At 43.2% G+C, this 22,592-nt stretch overlaps 1 protein-coding gene across 3 annotated transcripts in view; it reads left to right on the top strand.

Annotated features, from left to right (window-relative positions):
• The window catches only part of SUFU (SUFU negative regulator of hedgehog signaling), a 401,082-nt gene that overhangs the window by 229,719 nt on the left and 148,771 nt on the right, over positions 1-22,592 (top strand). The window lies entirely within an intron of this gene.

Here is a 22,592-nt window from a genome sequence, read left to right as displayed (position 1 = left end):
TCAAAAATAGTGAGATATCTTGCAGAGGGATGCAGCACTCTTAAAATTGCAAAGCTTCTGAAGCGTGATCATCGAACAATCAAGCGTTTCATTCAAAATAGTCAACAGGGTCGCAAGAAGCGTGTGGAAAAACCAAGGCGCAAAATAACTGCCCATGAACTGAGAAAAGTCAAGCGTGCAGCTGCCACGATGCCACTTGCCACCAGTTTGGCCATATTTCAGAGCTGCAACATCACTGGAGTGCCCAAAAGCACAAGGTGTGCAATACTCAGAGACATGGCCAAGGTAAGAAAGGCTGAAAGACGACCCCCACTGAACAAGACACACAAGCTGAAACGTCAAGACTGGGCCAAGAAATATCTCAAGACTGATTTTTCTAAGGTTTTATGGACTGATGAAATGAGAGTGAGTCTTGATGGGCCAGATGGATGGGCCCGTGGCTGGATTGGTAAAGGGCAGAGAGCTCCAGTCCGACTCAGACGCCAGCAAGGTGGAGGTGGAGTACTGGTTTGGGCTGGTATCATCAAAGATGAGCTTGTGGGGCCTTTTCGGGTTGAGGATGGAGTCAAGCTCAACTCCCAGTCCTACTGCCAGTTCCTGAAAGACACCTTCTTCAAGCAGTGGTACAGGAAGAAGTCTGCATCCTTCAAGAAAAACATGATTTTCATGCAGGGCAATGCTCCATCACACGCGTCCAAGTACTCCACAGCGTGGCTGGCAAGAAAGGGTATAAAAGAAGGAAATCTAATGACATGGCCTCCTTGTTCACCTGATCTGAACCCCATTGAGAACCTGTGGTCCATCATCAAATGTGAGATTTACAAGGAGGGAAAACAGTACACCTCTCTGAACAGTGTCTGGGAGGCTGTGGTTGCTGCTGCACGCAATGTTGATGGTGAACAGATCAAAACACTGACAGAATCCATGGATGGCAGGCTTTTGAGTGTCCTTGCAAAGAAAGGTGGCTATATTGGTCACTGATTTGTTTTTGTTTTGTTTTTGAATGTCAGAAATGTATATTTGTGAATGTTGAGATATTATATTGGTTTCACTGGTAATAATAAATAATTGAAATGGGTATATATTTGTTTTTTGTTAAGTTGCCTAATAATTATGCACAGTAATAGTCACCTGCACACACAGATATCCCCCTAACATAGCTAAAACTAAAACCAAACTAAAAACTACTTCCAAAAATATTCAGCTTTGATATTAATGAGTTTTTTGGGTTCATTGAGAACATGGTTGTTGTTCAATAATAAAATTAATCCTCAAAAATACAACTTGCCTAATAATTCTGCACTCCCTGTATATTGGTTAGTCTCTTGAGAGTCCTGATAAAGTTAACCACTGTGGTTTTGCAGTGTGAATCTTTTCTGAAATTCACATGCTGTGCATTATTCTGCCATCTTATGGGTCCGGAATTCTCCACTATCTTGTAGTCCTGCTCTTTTAGATTTTTGTTTGTTGATGGGTGTTAATGGCAGCTCTATTTGGTGTTCGCTGTGACGCCGTCCAGCTCCCACCCTTGTTTGCCATTTTCAGCTGCTTTTTTTCCTCCGTTGGGTCTGGAAGCCTACTGAAAGAACCCCAATACAGCGAATAAGTTTACAACAAAACAATTGCAGAAATCGCTGACAAGTTCACCTGATTTGTTTAGATCCCCAATGGAGGACCTGAAGAGGAAAATTAGGAGGAGGAAAGTTGAAATTCAGGAGAACTTGTGAAAATGCCTGTTCACGGGGCTCCCCGAACGGCCTTGATGGAGAAAACTCCTTTTCAGTTTTGCCAGAACTGCCATCACAAGTTCTCTCGAAAAGATAAGCACCCAGTCTGCAATCTTTGTCTCCCTGTTGAACACCGGAGCGAAGACTGCAACACTTGCTCACTCTTCATGTCGAAGATGCTGATGGTAATAGAGAGACAAAGAGCGGCACATCACAGTATGCAGGGCCAGCAGACGTCACTATCCCTGAGGGAAGTAGGTCTCTCCAATGAGGAGGAAGATAATGTTGCCTGGAGAAGCAGGTGGACAGTCGGACGCAGAGGTAACAGTCACTGACATCGAGGAACAGGCAACGAAAAAGAAAAGGGACGAGGTAAGAGAAACATCGGTTTTGAAAAAATTATCCAAGTCTAAGAAATATGATGTGTGGACGTTGAAGGGGGGCCTCAGCGTTGAAACACTTGCAGACTGCAGGCACTTCCTGAGAGAAGAAGGCCCACAGATCTTGTGAGGGGGATTCCCGTGGAGGAAAGACTCTAGAAAAACCCAAGGCGTGGAAGGACATATGGGGAATAAGACACTTTGATGTTGAAAAAAGATGGGTCAAGAGCAGAACACTAAAGCTCGACGTTGAATACATCGTCAAAAGATTCTTTGACGTACAAAAGGAAGACTCCTAGTTTTCACCCCGAATTATGGGTCATGGAAATCAAAAGGAATCGAAAGAGACTGTAATGCAAAATGTCCACCCTTCTTCAAAAGAAGCTGTTCAACAAGAGACTGAGGGTATTCAGGATCCCGCAAAAGGCTTTGCCGCCGAAAGATACTACCAAAAAGGAGGTTGAGGATTTACAACTCCACCTCACTCCTGAACCTCCGGAAGAAGGGGACGAGCTTTTCTGTGAAAAAGAGGAGGAACTACCAGGGATATACCAGGGTTCGGAGGAAGCTGAATACTTCGAATCTGAATGGGCAAGACCTCGAGACCGATTCAGTCGAGGAGGGTGTCAACAGTTATCCATCAAAGCCTTCACCCCCGGATGACATTGAAATGTATAACCAGATCATCAAACATGCAGCTGAAAAGTTTGGGGTGAAGCTGGAAGAGGAAAAACCACTATTCTGTTTCCTGCTGGAAACAATTGCCCATTCCGGCAAGAGTCGTTTTTTACCTATGCTTCCTTGTATACTTGACTAGGGTAAAGAGGCTTTTAAGGAACCAGCCATGTGCAGAGCTATTACTCCAAGAGCTGAGAAGAAATACACACACTCCTAAAAAGATCTGGCATACATCAGTTACTGTCCCTGTGGATTCTATATCATCTACTGCCAGGAAGAGGGCCAATATTCCCACAACCTCTGGCCCACCACCAGGTAAGGAGAGCAAGAGAATGGAGCTCATGGGTCGCAGAGTAGAAGGCAGTGCTGCTAACCAATGGAGAACTGCAAAATCCAAGGCGTTATTAAACCGACACGTACACCAGCACTGGGAAAAGATGAGAGAACTCCTGAATCCCCTCCATGAGTAATGCCTGAAAGAGGGAAGCACATCTAGCTGAAAGTGGCAAGAAAATCACCAACACCTGTTTAAAATCTGCATTGGATGCAGCAGACACATTGAGTCGACAACTGATGACGGGCGTAACCCTTGGGCGCCATTCATGGCTAAGGATTTCAGGGTTTAATCAGGAAGGAACAGTTATTTGGGAACACCATAGATTAAAGCCTTAATCAGTGGAAGAAAGACAATGGCAAAGTGTATGGATGTACTACTGTTTTAGGGTTGGATGTGAAGGGGCACTTTTGCACCAAGAAATCCTGCCTCCAGAGGGAGTTTCCAGGGAGGAAGTTCCCACCAAACATTTCAGGGCAGCAATCAGTTTGCATCTTCACAACAAAGCTGGCAATATCAATAGCAGGGGCGCAAGACTTTTGAGGAAGTGCCAGAGGAAGAGGGCATCAACTAAGAGGCTCAACCCCCACTCAAGTAAGTGACTCTTTAAAAACAAAATAAAAAAAATAAAAAATTGCTTTCACAAACACCTTGGGTGGAAGTCGGACACGACCAGTTCAATTTTCTACACAAAACACCTGTGGGTGGAAGGAAAAAAAAAACTTTCTCCAGAAGTGGAGAAAGATAACTTCAGACAAATTGATACTAAACACAATTCAGTTTGGATATTGCATAGACACAGATATTGCATAGGCATAACACAATTTCCACCAGCAGGAAGGCCAAGGACCAAAGTCCAGTCCAGAGGGGAAACAGCTCGACTCCTCAAGAAGGTCAAAGATTTATTGAGCAAGCAAGCAATCAAACAGGCAGCAATAGTCTTAAAAGATGCCTACTTGCACATTACAATGAGTGGAAGGCACAAGAAATACCTAAGATGTGTGGTACACAAGACACATGTCATTTGGGATAAAAGCGGCACCAATGGCGGTCTCAAAGTGTCTGGCGGCTGAAGCAGCACACTTGAGGAGGAGGGGTATACATGTATACCTGTACCTTGACGACTGGTTAGTAAGAGCAAACTCTTTCATCGTATGCAGACAGGACATTCAGGAAGTAATAGAGACCCTTTACTCACTAGATTTCTCCTTGAATATGGAAAACTCCTCTTCGGAACAAGAGGAAGTTTTCTTGGGAGCAAGAATCAACTCCAGTCAGGGGAAAGTGTACCCCAATGAGAAGACAGCGCGGATGGTGGGGAAACCACCGGGGAAGATGGCAGCTTACATCCCTTTAATTCCATATGCAAGACTTCACACAAGACCAAATCAGGAATGCGTTCAAAACCAACGGCCACAAGCATTCGCGAGTTGGGAAAATCTAGTGCTTGTCACACAGAGGGCTGAGCAGGAAATGGCATGGTGGAACAGAGCACACAAAACACAAGGGAGATCTTTTGCACAGCCAACTCTAACTGTATCGATAACCACAGATGCCTTGCATATGAGATGGAGAGCTCCCTTATCCTCACTCAAGGAACAAGGATATGGAATGAACAGAATGCAGTGCAACACATCCATATGTTCTTCTTAGCTCTAAATGCGTTTCAAAAACAACTTTTGGGGAAAACATTCTTGATTCAAACGGACAACAACAATGGTTTACATAAAAAAACAGGGAGGGACTCAGTCCACCACCCTTATCAAAGATAGCTCAAGAAATACAGAGATTAACTATAGAGAGGAAGATTGAAATACAGGCCATACATCTTCTGGGGAAGGACAGTGTCGAGGCAGACAGACTGAGCAAACAAGCCTCATGCTACCACGAATGGGAACTGACTTAGAAGATTGTAGAAAGAATGTTTCAGAAATGGGGGAACACCAACAATAGATGTGTTTTCAACGCAACAGAACGCAAAATGCCAAACCTTCGCCTCCAGACAGCTACACTATTTGCCCCCAGGGAATGCACTGTTGATAAATTGGTCAGGGACATTTGCGTACGCTGAAGGAGCCACTTGGCCATAACCTTGATTGTCCCACAGTGGGCAAGACAGACATGGTTCTCAGAACTAGTAAAACTAATATAAGGAAAGTATCAAACATTACCAAAACTACAGAATCTGTTGTCACTGGTAAAGGGAAGAGTAATTCACTCAGAACCAGAAACTGTGAGTCTAACAGCACGGCTCCTGAAGACTTAGAATTTGGTCATTTGAAACTGCTGGAAACCGATGACAGTTCTAATGGACTCAAGAAGGCCAACTACAAGAAAAAGTTACGTAGCCAAATCGAAAGATACTCACTGTGGTGTATAAGGGCTTAAAGGATAAAAATACAAAGGAAAAAACAGTATTTCAATATTAAACTTAACTTGTAGAAGGACTGATTTATGCCTCCCTAAAAGTCCACCTGGCACTGATCGTGGTGTGAACCAGAGGACATACTGGGAGAAGTTTGTTCACATCACCAGTAATTAAAAGGTTTTTGGAGGGAGCAAAGAGATTGGCACCACCAAGAAGGGTACCAGCCCCCACAGGGAGCGAAACTAATGAAAACCTTTTAAACCTTTGCACAAAGCTCATTTATAGATGCTAACCTTAAAGACAGCTTTCTTGGTGGCTATCTATGCAGAGTATGTGAGAAACTATACAGACTCCAAGAAGAACCAAAAGAGCCGAAAGAGTTTTACATACATTAGACAAAAGACCGGCCATAATGTACTACATAGAAAGGACAAAAACTAACAGAAAGACATAACTATTTGTATCATTTGCGGATAGTTTCTTAGAAAGACCAGTAACCGAAAACACAATTGCAAGATGGATTGCACGCACAATTCATTTGTGTCACACTTATGCAGGGTAAATTTTAACTGTGGTACCAAAGGTACATTTGACACGAATGAAAGGAGCAGCAATTGCCTTTCTGGCAAATACACATTTGCAAGACATTTGCATGGCAGCAACATGGTCACCAGTACACACGATCACAAAACATTACTGCTTTGACATTCAGATGAATAAGGAAGCTCAAGTAGGACAAAGGGTTTTACAGCATTTGTTTACAAGTCAGTGTCCATCTTCAACCCAACCACTGCAAAGTTAGAAACTGCTACATAGTCAACGCACAGCATGTGAATCCAGAAAAGATTAATGCTGTGAAATATATAGTTTCTTACCTGTAGGTGTAGTTATGCTGCTTGAAGGAATTTCTGGATTCACAAGCGAACTGCACACCTCCACCAGCAGATGAAGAGGAGAAGAAAACAAAGGTGGGAGGTCGGAGATGTTACAGTAGGCACCAAATGGAGCTGCCATTTACCCCTCCCCCTCCCCCTAAACAAACAAAAATCTGAAAGAGAAACAGGACTGCAAGCTAGGGACCCAGCCACTAGATGGCGTAATAAGGCACAGCAGATGATTATGAAAGTTTTCACTCTGTCACAAATCTTAGAGGACTTAGATATTACATCTAAAATAAGCATTAGTAGTGGTTTAAGGAAGAAATCTCATTGGACACCAAAGTCAATCAATAATAACAATCTAGACATGTTATTTGATATGGTTTGTAAAGACTTTGATATATATGTATCCAAGAACAGATGCCGTAATTTCATTCACAATTTAAGTATTGAAGAACGTCAGGCGCTAAAAACACTTCAAGAAGAGAAAGACATCATTATTAGACAGGCTGACAAAGGTGGGAATGTGGTCATTATGAATAAATTGGATTATGCTAATAAGATTTTATCGCAATTAAGTGATGTTTCGTGTTATGAACATGTGGGTTTTAATCCAATTCCCAGTCTTATTAACATGGTCAATAGCAGATTATTGAGTTGGTATCAACAAGAATTATTGTCCAAGGGTGAATACATGTACCTCGGGGTGGACCACCCATGATTTCCCTGTCTATACACATTGCCTAAAATCCACAAGGGACTACCTTTTCCACCAGGTAGGCCTATAGTATCTGGTATATGAGGACCCACAGAGAAACTCTCGGAATATGTAGATCTTTTCCTACAACCATTTGTGTATAATCTTCCAACTTTCATCAAGGATACTACACGTATACTAAGCCTTTTGACTGATATAGAATGGGATAGTGTAGGAAGTTGGCTCTGTATGTGCTATTTCAAAGTAAGGAATAGCATGCACAGAGTCCAAGGGTTCCCCTTAGAGGTAAAATAGTGGTAAAAAGAGATAATACTAATGCTCTATTTTGTGGTAGTGTGGTCGAGCAGTAGGCTTATCCAAGGAGTAGTGTTAAGCATTTGTTGTACATACACATAGACAATAAATGAGGTACACACACTCAGAGACAAATCCAGCCAATAGGTTTTGTTATAGAAAAATATCTTTTCTTAGTTTATTTTAAGAACCACAGGTTCAAATTTTGCATGTAATAGCTCTTTTGAAAGGTATTGCAGGTAAGTACTCTAGGAGCTTTGAATCATTACTTTAGCATGTATACTTTTTACATAAAACACAATAAGCTGTTTTAAAAGTGGACACTTTTCACAGTTACTGGGGGAGGTAAGTTATTGTTAGTTTCAACAGGTAAGTAAGGCACTTACAGGTCTCAGTTTTTGGTCCAAGGTAGCCCACCGTTGGGGGTTCCGAGCAACCCCAAAGTTATCACACCAGCAGCTCAGGGCCGGTCAGGTGCGAAGGTCAAAGAGGTGCCCAAAACACATAGGCTATAATGGAGAGAGGGGGGTGCCCCGGTTCCAGTCTGCCAGCAGGTAAGTACCCGCGTCTTCGGAGGGCAGACCAGGGGGGTTTTGTAGGGCACCGGGGGGGACACAAAGTAGCACAGAAAGTACACCCTCAGCAGCGCGGGGGCGGCCGGGTGCAGTGTGCAAACAAGCGTCGGGTTTCCTTCAGGTTTCAATGGGAGACCAAGGGGTCTCTTCAGCGATGCAGGCAGGCAAGGGGGGGGCTCCTCGGGGTAGCCACCACCTGGGCAAGGGAGAGGGCCTCCTGGGGGTCACTCCTGCACAGAAGTTCCGTTTCTTTAGGGGCTGGGGGCTGCGGGTGCAGGGTCTTTTCCAGCCGTCGGGAAATGGAGTTCAGACAGTCGCGGTCAGGGGGAGCCTGGGGATTCCCTCTGCAGGCGTCGCTGTGGGGGGTCAGGGGGGACAACTTTGGTTACTCACAGTCGTAGAGTCGCCGGAGGGTCCTCCCTGAGTTGGTTGTTCTCCACCAGTCGAGTCGGGGTCGCCGGGTGCAGTGTTGCAAGTCTCACGCTTCTTGCGGGGAGTTGCAGGGGTCTTTAAATCTGCTCCTTGTAACAAAGTTGCAGTTCTTTTGGAGCAGTGCCGCTGTCCTCGGGAGTTTCTTGTCTTTTTCGAAGCAGGGCAGTCCTCAGAGGATTCAGAGGTCGCTGGTCCCTTGGAAAGCGTCGCTGGAGCAGGTTTCTTTGGAAGGCAGGAGACAGGCCGGTAAGTCTGGGGCCAAGGCAGTTGGTGTCTTCTGTTCTTCCTCTGCAGGGGTTTGTCAGCTCGGCAGTCCTTCTTCTTTTAGTTGCAGGAATCTAACTCTTTAGGTTCAGGGAAGCCCTTAAATACTAAATTTAAGGGCGTGTTTAGGTCTGGGGGGTTAGTAGCCAATGGCTACTAGCCCTGAGGGTGGGTACACCCTCTTTGTGCCTCCTCCCAAGGGGAGGGGGTCACATCCCTAATCCTATTGGGGGAATCCTCCATCTGCAAGATGGAGGATTTCTAAAAGTTAGTCACCTCAGCTCAGGACACCTTAGGGGCTGTCCTGACTGGCCAGTGACTCCTCCTTGTTATTCTCATTATTTTCTCCGGCCTTGCTGCCAAAAGTGGGGGCCGGGGCCGGAGCGGGCGGGCAACTCCACTAGCTGGAGTGTCCTGCGGGGCTGTGACAAAGGGGTGAGCCTTTGAGGCTCACCGCCAGGTGTTACAGCTCCTGCCTGGGGGAGGTGTTAGCATCTCCACCCAGTGCAGGCTTTGTTACTGGCCTCAGAGTGACAAAGGAACTCTCCCCATGGGGCCAGCAACATGTCTCTGGTGTGGCAGGCTGCTGGAACCAGTCAGCGTACACAGATAGTCGGTTAAGTTTCAGGGGGCACCTCTAAGGTGCCCTCTGTGGTGTATTTTACAATAAAATGTACACTGGCATCAGTGTGCATTTATTGTGCTGAGAAGTTTGATACCAAACTTCCCAGTTTTCAGTGTAGCCATTATGGTGCTGTGGAGTTCGTGTAAAACAGACTCCCAGACCATATACTCTTATGGCTACCCTGCACTTACAATGTCTAAGGTTTTGCTTAGACACTGTAGGGGCACAGTGCTCATGCACTGGTACCCTCACCTATGGTATAGTGCACCCTGCCTTAGGGCTGTAAGGCCTGCTAGAGGGGTGTCTTACCTATACTGCATAGGCAGTGAGAGGCTGGCATGGCACCCTGAGGGGAGTGCCATGTCGACTTACTCATTTTGTTCTCACTAGCACACACAAGCTGGTAAGCAGTGTGTCTGTGCTGAGTGAGGGGTCTCTTAGGGTGGCATAATACATGCTGCAGCCCCTAGAGACCTTCCCTGGCATCAGGGCCCTTGGTACCAGAGGTACCAGTTACAAGGGACTTATCTGGATGCCAGGGTGTGCCAATTGTGGAATCAAAAGTACAGGTTAGGGAAAGAACACTGGTGCTGGGGCCTGGTTAGCAGGCCTCAGCACACTTTCAATTCAAAACATAGCATCAGCAAAGGCAAAAAGTCAGGGGGTAACCATGCCGAGGAGGCATTTCCTTACAGATAGTAACATGTTGTTAGTCACATTAGATGTGGTTTCTTTGTATACATGTATTAATCATGATTTAGGACGACAAGCTTTACAGCATTTCCTTAGCAAGAGATCGGCAAGCTTTTGGGAACATACTACAATGTTGATTGAGAGGAGTGATCTGATCCTTGACAACAACTATTTTCTTTTCAATAGGGGATGGTATCGACAAAAACGAGGAGTAGCGATGGGCTCCAGATTTTCCCCCTCATATGCGAATCTTTTTATGGGGTGGTTTGAAGAAAAATGGGTCTGGGGTCCTGAGTCAGTTGAATGGCAATCTTGTATTCTTTATTAGGGACGATACATCGATGATTGTTTTATGATTTGGACAGGTAGTACGGAGAAATTGGTGGAATTTTGTGAATTTGTAAACACTAATCACATGAACATCAGATTTACTTACCACTACAGCCCTAAGATCATTGAATTTCTGGATGTAGAACTTTGTTGATGACAACAAGATACATAGTAGATTATTTTGGAAAGCTACGGCATGCAATTCTATTCTACATGCTGCAAATGCACATCCGAAACATCAGATTGAGTCGATACCATAAGGAGAATTGGTAAGAGCGAGACGCAATTGTTGCAAAGAAGATGATTTTATTGATTGTGCAAACAAGATAAGTTTGAGATTTGAGGCACGAGACTATTCAAAGCACAGTCAGTAAAGCACAATTTAGAATTAAACATATACCCAGGAATGAGACTTTGAAATCTAAAAATCAGGGTAAACCCAAGAAAGAAAATGACATAATCAGATTTGTTACTGATTACACTAGTACATTCCTGGCTCTCAGAAAAATTGTCAACAAGCATTGGAATATTTTATATCAAGATGAGATCTTGAGGAGTTTTATATCTGCTAGGGCTGCATTTACATTTCGTAGGGGTAGGTCCCTGAAAAGTATTCTCAGTCCCAGTTTTACGACAAACACCCCCCTAATACTTGGCTTTCTACACGCAGGATGGTTTTTTTCAGATGTGGGAGTTGTCGGGTGTGTCGCTGGGCGTCCCATGGTATCAATGAGTTCCCAGGTACAATGAACCATGTATATAAGATTAAGACAGCCATCAATTGTCATACTTCCTTTGTCATTTATATGGTATGATGCAAATGTACTCATATATACATTGGGAGTACAATTCGCACGCTCAAAGTTAGAATTAGTGAGCATGTTAGGGCGTTAAAGAATGGTGATACTAGATATCCCTTAGTGGCTCACATCATGACCTGCGATTCGCAGGATAATCATAAGCATTTTTAATTTTTGGGGTTTGAACATGTTTTAAGAGACCCCCGCGGGGGAAATAGGGAATTAACTTTACGGAAAAAAGAAGCAACATGGATAATGAGATTAAAAGCGGTTGAATTAGGCCTCAATATGGATAGAGAACTTGAATATTTCTTGGGAGAACAAAAGTTGTGACGTTGTATAATATGTACATCATTTACATTGTGTATATATACTTGTTGTGATATTGCTCTTACCTTTGTAATAGTATTGTGGCAATTCAATCAAGTTATTGTTTTATTATTACATCGGCTGTAATTGTTTCGTATGAACTCAAATGTTATATTTTACCATTTGTTTGAAATAATTGTTTGTTGATGGTGACTGGCATTATGTTTCTATTTTCAACCAATATGGGATGAATTTTCATCATATTGCATTTGAAACACTTAATATAAAAAATTGGGGTGTTATGTAGATATTCAATATCTTTTTTTATTTAGGGTTTATCTACTTATATTTCTCTTTACTTTTTTCTTGGGTGTTTCAACGGAATTGTGATTTCTTTTTCAAAATTTCATGCAGCAATCGGTTATTAATGTTGTGTAACTTACTCAGGCACTCTATTTTATTACAGATGAGGAGAATGCATGTATCCGGTATTTGGGCACTGGTCAGTTATGTTACAGATAAGGATTATGCACAATTCTAATATTTGGGCACTAGTCGGTTACGTGGAATTGTGGAATATAGGTTGTTTTTTGTGTCTTTACTTCGTACATTTTGTAGTCCGTCATCTGTGTTAGTTATTGGTCAGGCACTTCCGTATTTACGTAATGTTAGCGCAGGGGCGCGCAAAATGTGGAATTTAGCATGTTCTGCGTTTTTCTATTTGACCCAGTTGTAGCCCGTTAGTGACATCAGTCATTGTATTCAAATTCTTCCGTCTTTGCGTCATGTTAGCGCAAAGCTTGTTCGGGTACTCCCACTTGTTATTGATAGTAGCGGTTGAAAATCAAGACATTTCTTTGTGACCTGGTAAGTGTGTGTCGGGGTTTTTTGGTTACCGGACGATTGATTATGCATTCTTATAAGTCATATACCTCACTGGATTACCCAATGAGATGATGTATTTGGTTTATGCTTACAGTTTGAATTCCTTTTGGATCGGATATTCTTAGGTATTGCGTTTTCTGTCAGAGAAGTATTATTTACATATAGCTCGTCACTGGATTCAAGGTTTTACGTTCATTATTATTGTTTTTTCAATTAATTACACTTGTGGTTGTAAGTTGTATCAACACAATGACATGGTATTAGATGGTCTGGTTAGAGTTTGGGGGACAAGGTGGTTTGCTATTAGAACTTTTCCACATTATTGTTGCATGTGGTCTTTTTGTCACAATATGGTCATGATTGCTCAAGCTATTGTAGAGACATTTTTCTCAACCTGGTGTCTAGATCCCTGTTGTTTTTTCTGCATGGCATGCGGGTCTTTTTTTCACTTCGTGGATATGTTCTGACACATCATTTTCTTTCTATTTTTATGGGCAAAACTTTAAGGAGGCATGGTGGTATATTTTTTACAATTGACAAGTCCTTGTACTTGTTTTAAGTGCTCTGTTTGATGAAATTTCAGTCCTAAAGAACTCTTTTGGGTGAATGTCCGAAGATGAAACACATGTTGGCTGCATTCACTTTTGATTATATCGTCGGTTTGACATCTACTAACCGAAAACAACGTAGTACTGGAAAACGCATTGAGTTGTTCTTCTACACACCACGGAGCAAAGTGTAAATGGAATTGGGAGTTTCCATGAATAAACTCTAAAGGACTGGATACTATTGATGGACTGTATTTGGGATAATTTTTGCATCTATGATATCATTACATATGAGATCATATTAGGAAGGGTATATGTGACTGATTTATAATTGATTGATTAATGAGTGCACCACAATTGTTTCTACTGCTTGCATCAAGTTTCAGCAAAGTGAGATCATAAATTGTTCTTCAGGCAGATGATATGCCGCTGCCATCACTGGAGGACTATTATTAATGAACAAAGAGTTCAGTGCTTGTTTTCTTGCAAATGCGGCCCTCTACAGCGGCTACCCAATGTAATATTGGTTGTTCCTCTGGCACACAGGAAGGCGGATGATCTAAAATGTGACACACTTATATTTAGATGAAAGAGTACATTTACTTCAGCTGACTTTTCTTTCCCTTGTCAGAACCATGCTTTCCTCCAAGATTAGAGATTAATTTCCTCCTGAGTTACACATGTGCTGTTCAATAAACCATGCAGAGTCCTTATGGTTTGCATCCCATCTGTAGGGGTGTATGTGTGTTTCATCCTTTTAAATTGCTAAACATGTTTAATATTAGACCCTAGAATTTAACTTTAGTTCAACCACAAGTTTAACATTAGAGGATGTATTAATTCTTGGGTGACTATAGTTTTTGTGCCAGATAAATTTAACTGAGTATTTGAGTTTTACTGCCAACACAATTGGTCCCCTGGACATCTGCATTGAAGCCTTCCCACTCCCTTACACTGCAGAGCATCACCCCAATACTTATTGTGTGTAGTACAGTAAAGCGTCCTGTAGCCCACAGTGTTCTCAAGTTTATAAAAGTTTGCTCAGGTGTTCTCAAGTTTATAAAAGTTTGCACAGCTTTTGTGTACTTTTGTATCAACTGTCAGGCACTTGTCCATCTACACTCTTCGTGTGAAAGCAGGTGTACATATCCCTGTACATTCAGTCAGTATCAAGTTATGACACCAGCAAAGCAGGTAAAATAGTTTATGATTTCTTGGCAAGTACAGATCATTCCACATTCTCAGTAACCATTTACTGAGTCTAACTCCAGTTTTCTACTGCATACAATCTTATCAGGAAAATCTGGTTTCAACGGAAAGCCTCTTCAGGAGTGCAGCTTGTTTAATTTTCGTTTCTGTTCATCCATTCTACAGGCAGTTAGTTACAAACCTAATAATCATGTTGTTGAGAGAGCCCATCAGCCTGTAGGCTCAGAAATACCTAAACGTCTTCACTGTTTGTTTTGCTCTCTTTAACTCTTCATGTTGCATAGGGACAAACTTGTCATTTACCCAGACAAGATGTGAATTACAGCATGAAGGGCTTGCATGAAAACAACATTATTAATCTAAAAATACCACGTTTAGATGATGCTTTCCCCTTCTCACGACTCAGAACCACTGCTTTGTCGTGGCACTGTTGGGGAACTTTCTCATACCACAAGAATCGTGTCCTATAATTGTACAATGTGTGCATCTGTGATATGTCTTCAAACCCCTGTTTCCCTACTTCATTTGCTGTGCAATAATACTTTTTGGGAAGCCTCTTAATTGTACACCCACTTCGCCGAAGTTGGTTACTCTGCCCCAGCCGAAGGTCCCACTGGGGCACCGGTGTTTCAATCCTTTGCCCTTGTCTTTTATTACCCCACATGTATGCATAGGAATGCATTTATTTTGGTAGCAAAACTGTAAGGAAATGCCTCCTTGGCATGGTTGCCCCCTGACTTTTTGCCTTTGCTGATGCTATGTTTACAATTGAAAGTGTGCTGAGGCCTGCTAACCAGGCCCCAGCACCAGTGTTCTTTCCCTAACCTGTACTTTTGTATCCACAATTGGCAGACCCTGGCATCCAGATAAGTCCCTTGTAACTGGTACTTCTAGTACCAAGGGCCCTGATGCCAAGGAAGGTCTCTAAGGGCTGCAGCATGTCTTATGCCACCCTGGAGACCTCTCACTCAGCACAGACACACTGCTTGCCAGCTTGTGTGTGCTAGTGAGAACAAAACGAGTAAGTCGACATGGCACTCCCCTCAGGGTGCCATGCCAGCCTCTCACTGCCTATGCAAGTATAGGTCAGTCACCCCTCTAGCAGGCCTTACAGCCCTAAGGCAGGGTGCACTATACCATAGGTGAGGGTACCAGTGCATGGGCATGGTACCCCTACAGTGTCTAAACAAAACCTTAGACATTGTAAGTGCAGGGTAGCCATAAGAGTATATGGTCTGGGAGTTTTCAAACACGAACTCCACAGCACCATAATGGCTACACTGAAAACTGGGAAGTTTGGTATCAAACTTCTCAGCACAATAAATGCACACTGATGCCAGTGTACATTTTATTGCAAAACACACCCCAGAGGGCACCTTAGAGGTGCCCCCTGAAACTTAACCGACTGTCTGTGTAGGCTGACTAGTTCCAGCAGCCTGCCACACTAGAGACATGTTGCTGGCCCCATGGGGAGAGTGCCTTTGTCACTCTGAGGCCAGTAACAAAGCCTGCACTGGGTGGAGATGCTAACACCTCCCCCAGGCAGGAGCTGTAACACCTGGTGGTGAGCCTCAAAGGCTCACCCCTTTGTCACAGCCCAGCAGGGCACTCCAGCTTAGTGGAGTTGCCCGCCCCCTCCGGCCACGGCCCCCACTTTTGGCGGCAAGGCTGGAGGGAACAAAGAAAGCAACAAGGAGGAGTCACTGGCCAGTCAGGACAGCCCCTAAGGTGTCCTGAGCTGAGGTGACTCTAACTTTTAGAAATCCTCCATCTTGCAGATGGAGGATTCCCCCAATAGGGTTAGGATTGTGACCCCCTCCCCTTGGGAGGAGGCACAAAGAGGGTGTACCCACCCTCAGGGCTAGTAGCCATTGGCTACTAACCCCCCAGACCTAAACACGCCCTTAAACTTAGTATTTAAGGGCTACCCTGAACCCTAGAAAATTAGATTTCTGCAACTACAAGAAGAAGGACTGCCCAGCTGAAAACCCCTGCAGAGGAAGACCAGAAGACAACAACTGCCTTGGCTCCAGAAACTCACCGGCCTGTCTCCTGCCTTCCAAAGAACTCTGCTCCAGCAACGCCTTCCAAAGGGACCAGCGACCTCTGAATCCTCTGAGGACTGCCCTGCTTCGACGACGACAAGAAACTCCCGAGGACAGCGGACCTGCTCCAAAAAGACTGCGACTTTGTTTCAAGAAGCAGCTTTAAAGAACCCTGCAACTCCCCGCAAGAAGCGTGAGACTTGCAACACTGCACCCGGCGACCCCGACTCGGCTGGTGGAGAACCAACACTTCAGGGAGGACCCCCGGACTACTCTACGACTGTGAGTACCAAAACCTGTCCCCCCTGAGCCCCCACAGCGCCGCCTGCAGAGGGAATCCCGAGGCTTCCCCTGACCGCGACTCTCTGAAACCTAAGTCCCGACGCCTGGAAAAGACCCTGCACCCGCAGCCCCCAGGACCTGAAGGACCGGACTTTCACTGCAGAAGTGACCCCCAGGAGTCCCTCTCCCTTGCCCAAGTGGAGGTTTCCCAGAGGAAGCCCCCCCTTGCCTGCCTGCAGCGCTGAAGAGATCCCTTGATCTCTCATAGACTAACATTGAAAACCCGACGCTTGTTTCTACACTGCACCCGGCCGCCCCCGCGCTGCTGAGGGTGAAATTTCTGTGTGGGCTTGTGTGTCCCCCGGTGCCCTACAAAACCCCCCTGGTCTGCCCTCCGAAGACGCGGGTACTTACCTGCAAGCAGACCGGAACCGGGGCACCCCCTGCTCTCCATTCTAGCCTATGCGTTTTGGGCACCACTTTGAACTCTGCACCTGACCGGCCCTGAGCTGCTGGTGTGGTGACTTTGGGGCTGCTCTGAACCCCCAACGGTGGGCTACCTTGGACCAAGAACTGAACCCTGTAAGTGTCTTACTTACCTGGTAAAACTAACAAAAACTTACCTCCCCCAGGAACTGTGAAAATTGCACTAAGTGTCCACTTTTGAAATAGCTATTTGTGAATAACTTGAAAAGTATACATGCAATTGAAATGATTCAAAGTTCCTAATGTACTTACCTGCAATACCTTTCAAACAAGATATTACATGTTAAATTTGAACCTGTGGTTCTTAAAATAAACTAAGAAAAGATATTTTTCTATAACAAAACCTATTGGCTGGATTTGTTTCTGAGTGTGTGTACCTCATTTATTGTCTGTGTATGTACAACAAATGCTTAACACTACTCCTTGGATAAGCCTACTGCTCGACCACACTACCACAAAATAGAGCATTAGTATTATCTCTTTTTACCACTATTTTACCTCTAAGGGGAACCCTTGGACTCTGTGCATGCTATTCCTTACTTTGAAATAGCACATACAGAGCCAACTTCCTACAAAAACCCTTCTTTTTCTCCATCTTTCTACATTTGGAATTACTGGAGTGACGTTGAATTTATTTTTAAAAGTTTAAAATCATGAATATTACCCAATTTAAGTGGACAGTAGTGGTGCAGTTTTCTTTAAATAATGGAATAGTCTCGAATAGTTTTTGAAGATAACTAGAAATTAAATGACTGGAAAATGGCTGCACACAATAAATTTTTTTACCGTCTTTCTTCCTGCTTCTGAATCAGAAATATGGTGTAGTTTTGGAAATATGAGGGCTAATTTATCTTTGAATGGTGGGCTGGAAGGTATTCCCACACCATAGCAAATTGTTTAAAATACAGAAGTCCTTGTAGGGTTGGAGACTGTGAGGCCCTCCCACCCCGACAGTACTGAAAAGGGAAACTAACATTTGATATGGAAATTATTGGGTGAAGACAGCAGGTTTTTAGTAAGGTTAGGCCATTCTATTGTAGTGAGCTAAAGGGGTGGGGCTCAAGTGACTGCTGTTGAATTAAGAACAGACTTTGGCCAGTCCTTTAGGTTTTGGAAATTAATTTTTTTAATGGAAATTTAATATGCCTGGCAAAGCGTTTTCAGACCCATGCATCCAGCATTTGTTTTCTCCCTTTGCTTTTAAAGGGTCATTTTCAGGACAGATCACATTTCCTTCTTTTTCCGAGTTATTTATTCAGCGGAGAACCATATACGACATTGCTAGAACTTGTGTACTGTTCCATTATGAATACATTATTCTCTCCTACGCAAATAATTAATGCTTCCGCCTTGGTGTCCATGAAAAGCAGACTTCCATGGACCGAAAAGCGGTTTTGAAAAAGCAGTGTTTGAATTTAGAAATAATCTAGGCAGCAGACAAGGAGATTTCTGGGTCTGTGGACTGCAAATCAAACACTTTTTTGACAAACCGCCGAAGATTAAAGTGTGTTTGAAGTGATTGATGGTTAGTAGGAGGTGTGAATGTGGGCAGTTGTCACTTGTAGTTTTTCCCTTGGAATATTTGATGATTTCCTTCTTCTCAGTGCATTAAAACAGTTTGTAATGGGGTTTTATGTTCTGCCAGTTGCCAAGGTGACTTTGGTTAACTTTCAGCAATGTTCTTTCTCAGTTTGAATGCTCCTATTAATATTCTAAATCTCCCTCCTGCTGTGCACCAGTCCCCCTGTGCTTAGATTTGTCCGAAGCATTTGTAATGCATTTCCAGGGGTTTGACTGTGCATTGCTGTGTATGCTCCCGAAATGGAATGACACAAATTAATAGAAGATCTTTTTTCTTTCTGTGTAATGCCCTGCCATCCCTCTTGTGCATCTACTACTCCATAATCGATACATGTGCGGTTCGTTCGCGGAGTGTCTCAGAAGACAACAGAAGACTCGCTGTCTGCTCTACTCTGTATGTCTCCTCATGCAGAGCAATTTAATTTGCGTATGTCTTTCATAGCGCCATCTCCTCATTCCTGCTACTGAGGTGCCGGCACCATAACAGATTGACTATATTGATCCGCTTGTGGTTCAGATATCTGGGTTCTCATCCATCAAAAAGAATTTTAAATAATTTCTGATCATGTACCTATAACTGTCCTGCTCGTCAACCTTTTCATTTTCCCCTACCAGATAAAAAGGTCCTAATCGGGCAGGGTAATTTGCAGTATGGACAGTGGGGATGAGAATGGGAGGAAAAAGCAATAAGCACAACGATAAAACAACACAGAAAACAAGGATGGTAGGGGATAAAAGCAACACGGACTTGGAGTGGCACAAGGTAAAAACAAGACTGGGGATGTGTAGGGGTGAAAGCAAGACAGTCAACTGGGGTGATAGTAGTAAAAGCAAGACTGACAAGTGGAGCAAGTGGGTAAAAGCATAATCGACAACAGGGAGTGGGAAGGGGGTAAAAGCAAAACAGACAATAGGGGCAATCAACAACAGGGGAATAAGGAAAAAAAAAAAAGTACCGCAATCCCAGAGCGACCAATACTGGAAAGACACTAGTCAAAGACAGTCAATCTGTACTTGGTCCATACTCCTGCGGAAAGTAGAGGAAGTGAGCAAGTACGCGGTGCCCACTTAGGAGGTGGAAAATAAGAGGGACTGTGAGGCCAATACATGGTAAGCAATGGACTGGCTCCCAACCACTTTGTACAATGTCTTGTAAGAGACAGAGCATACAGCGCATGCACTTTTGCAGACAAGCCCTAAAAAGTAGTTCCTTGAATGTTAGCAATGGAAGGATACAAGTAATCCAATTAAAAGGATGTTGAAGAAGGTAGACTCTGAAAAACAAACGTAAGAGAAAGCAAATCCATCAAAATAATAGCAAATGAAATTAACAAAAAAGCTAAGCAATGATAAGCAGCAGTTGACTCAAATCCTATTCTAAACACCGGTATTCTACACTGAAGGTCTTTAGCCAATATGTAGATTTAGTGGTCAGTAGTCAATGCCTAAACAAATATGAAGGTAAATAGGTTGCAGCATGTCCATACTCTCTTGTCCATTTCATTTCATACAGGTAGGGCCATTGTCTTTATAGACACTGAGCGCACTGAAAACTAATTTTATTTTCACCTTTTAGAACATAAATTGTGTTCCTGGCCTTGTTGTTTCTGCATCTGTAAAGGTTTGTCTGCACAACAGGAATCGTACTTCAAGGACTGTAGATTTCTGGTAGTCTATTGTCTCAAGCTTAGACATTTTAAGGGATGGGCCGATGTGGCTGTGACCCCAACCCCCTGCCACTCTCCACCCCCCTCCCCACAGCCTTTCAAGGATTCAAGGAGCCTCTCCTTGAAGTGATCTATCTTCTGTTTCTGCATGTACTGAGCTTGTTACATGTGTGTATGTGAACGGAATCTAGCTTCAATCTGTCTGGTATGAGTGAGATTAAATCTTGCTCTGCAGTATGTCAGGTTAATTTATAATCTTTTTCAGTAAAACTAACAACATTACCCAACATGCCCCAGTGCCGAATGTTTTTGGACCAAGAAGTTCTGCAATGTATTGGGCACTGATTTATGTTTCTTTTTCATGTATGCCCTGGATTAAGCCGGCCAGTTAGGTGCATTGTAAAACATTCCGGCTGTCGTACAAAGCTTGACATTTACAGTGGTGTTTGACTTGAGACAAAAACATTAGCATTTTCTTAGTTGATTTATAGTGTTCTGAATTTTATCAATTGTGAACACAGTTCCTCAGTATACTTTAGATCTTTCAGGCTAAAAAAGAAAGGATGCATTTGAAAAATGTTTCTGTGCAAATCTCAACCTGCATAAGGGATGCTTGAACATCAGTGCCCACATGATGTATATTTTTAACTGATTATTGAGTGCCACCTGTTTATTCCTATGTCTGGGGCTCCAATATATGCGTAACCTGTGGAATACATTTGCCGTCAGAAGCCTCAAGCTGAAATATCTCTGTAACCTGATTTATTTTTCTACTCTCAGACACCCGAGCTTATACAGTTTGTGTAATGTGCAGAATACCTTTGCTTTCTGTAGCTTCAGCATAGTTTGAGCAATAGTTTTTCTGTCTGAGACTTGAGCCTGTAAGATCTAGCTTGTAAGATCGCTGTACACCAGGGACAGGTTTGTTGTCCAAAGCCTGGGGATTTAACCTACTACAGTGCTTGCTGTCAGGTGCATGAAGTATTTGTTTTAGAGGCCTGAGCTTGTAATGCCTAATTAATAAGGGGAAGAGATCTATCGCCTACAAGATATTCCAGATGGAAGAGCTCTGCTATCTAGATGGTAACGGTCATAGGTTTTGGCCTGTAGAATCTGCACAACTTTATTTTTAGGTTTTTTGTTATGTGCTTGACCTGCAGAATCTCACTAACCTCAAGTCATAGCTTGGTTCACAGACGCCTGGTTGTGTAGAATCTGTGCATCCTTAAGGTTAGCATTGCTGCCAGATACTGTACAAGTAGACCAACTCCCTCCATCACAAATCCTCTGGCAGACAGTTTACAGTACCATAGTAGTGTTGTGGGAAATAGTATTACCTTGTGTTAATAAATACCTTGCTGGCACATGCATCAAAGTTCATACCCATGTATGTCTGGCAGTCTCCTAGAGGAAACCCAATCGAAAATGGCAGCAGTGAGGCATGATGGCTGCACTGCAATACATGCATGTTCCATGACATGTGCATGGATGCGTCGCAGGCATGATTCATGGCACATCTGTGCATCATTATTTTGTTGTTTTCTTTTTTCTTTTCAAGTTACCCTTATGTATACAGTCACATTTTGAGAAGCAGTAGCCTGGCAGCACACTGCAGTTGCCAGGCCCTCAAAATGAATGAATGAATTAAATAAATGACCAAAAAAAAACAGGCAAGACTGGGATGGGGGAAGGAATAATGGTGGAGTGTGGGGCTGTGGGAGCCCAAAGGAGGAGCAGTTTAAAAAAAAAATATATGTATATTAAAAGAAGGGGCAAGGGCTGAAGCAACATAAAAGCTGCTGGTGAAGAGTGAGGAATTTTGATTTGGAAAAGTAGCAGGTGAGTAGTTTGCTTAATGCAAGCAACATCAGTAGTGGAGGACAGCAAGTCAACCAATCAGAAAAATGCTCCCGGGCAAGACAGGCTTGAGAATAGAAAGGAAAGCCATCAGATGATGAGCAGGGAAGTGAGATAGGCAGATAATCTCTCTAAACATTAGCAAGCTGCTGATCCCAACCCATTTCTGTATATATTGTAAACATTGGTCTGGCCAACAGGTAGCTAAAACCTTTGTAACTGAGACATAATCGTACAGTAGGGGCCAAATACTTAAAGAAAAAAAAAGTGCATCCAGAGGTCCATATGGGAGCAACAATGCAGATATAGCTTAAATACTGCCATGTTGTGCTCATATGTTTTCAGAATCCCTGTCTGTAGTTTACCACTGTCACAGGAGATGATTTCCCAACATTTAAAAATACATGAACTTGATCAGCTTGACTGGAAAGCTGTTCTTTAGTATGGCTTGACACAAATAGTATGCATGTAATCAAAATACATTGTTAAGAAGAGGGATACTTCAATTCCATGACCTCCCAGAGCTTATTTCTTGATGATCATGTATGATTTGTGCCTTGATAATGAAAACCTTTTGAACTGAAATTATTTCTTAATTCGATTCTTAGTAATTGATTTATCATTTTA

The sequence above is a fragment of the Pleurodeles waltl genome, chromosome 6, assembly GCF_031143425.1.
Source record: "Pleurodeles waltl isolate 20211129_DDA chromosome 6, aPleWal1.hap1.20221129, whole genome shotgun sequence".
NCBI classification, from domain to species: Eukaryota; Metazoa; Chordata; class Amphibia; order Caudata; family Salamandridae; genus Pleurodeles; species Pleurodeles waltl.
Note: the sequence above shows the minus strand (reverse complement) of the source record. Positions and strands in the feature narration are given on the sequence as shown.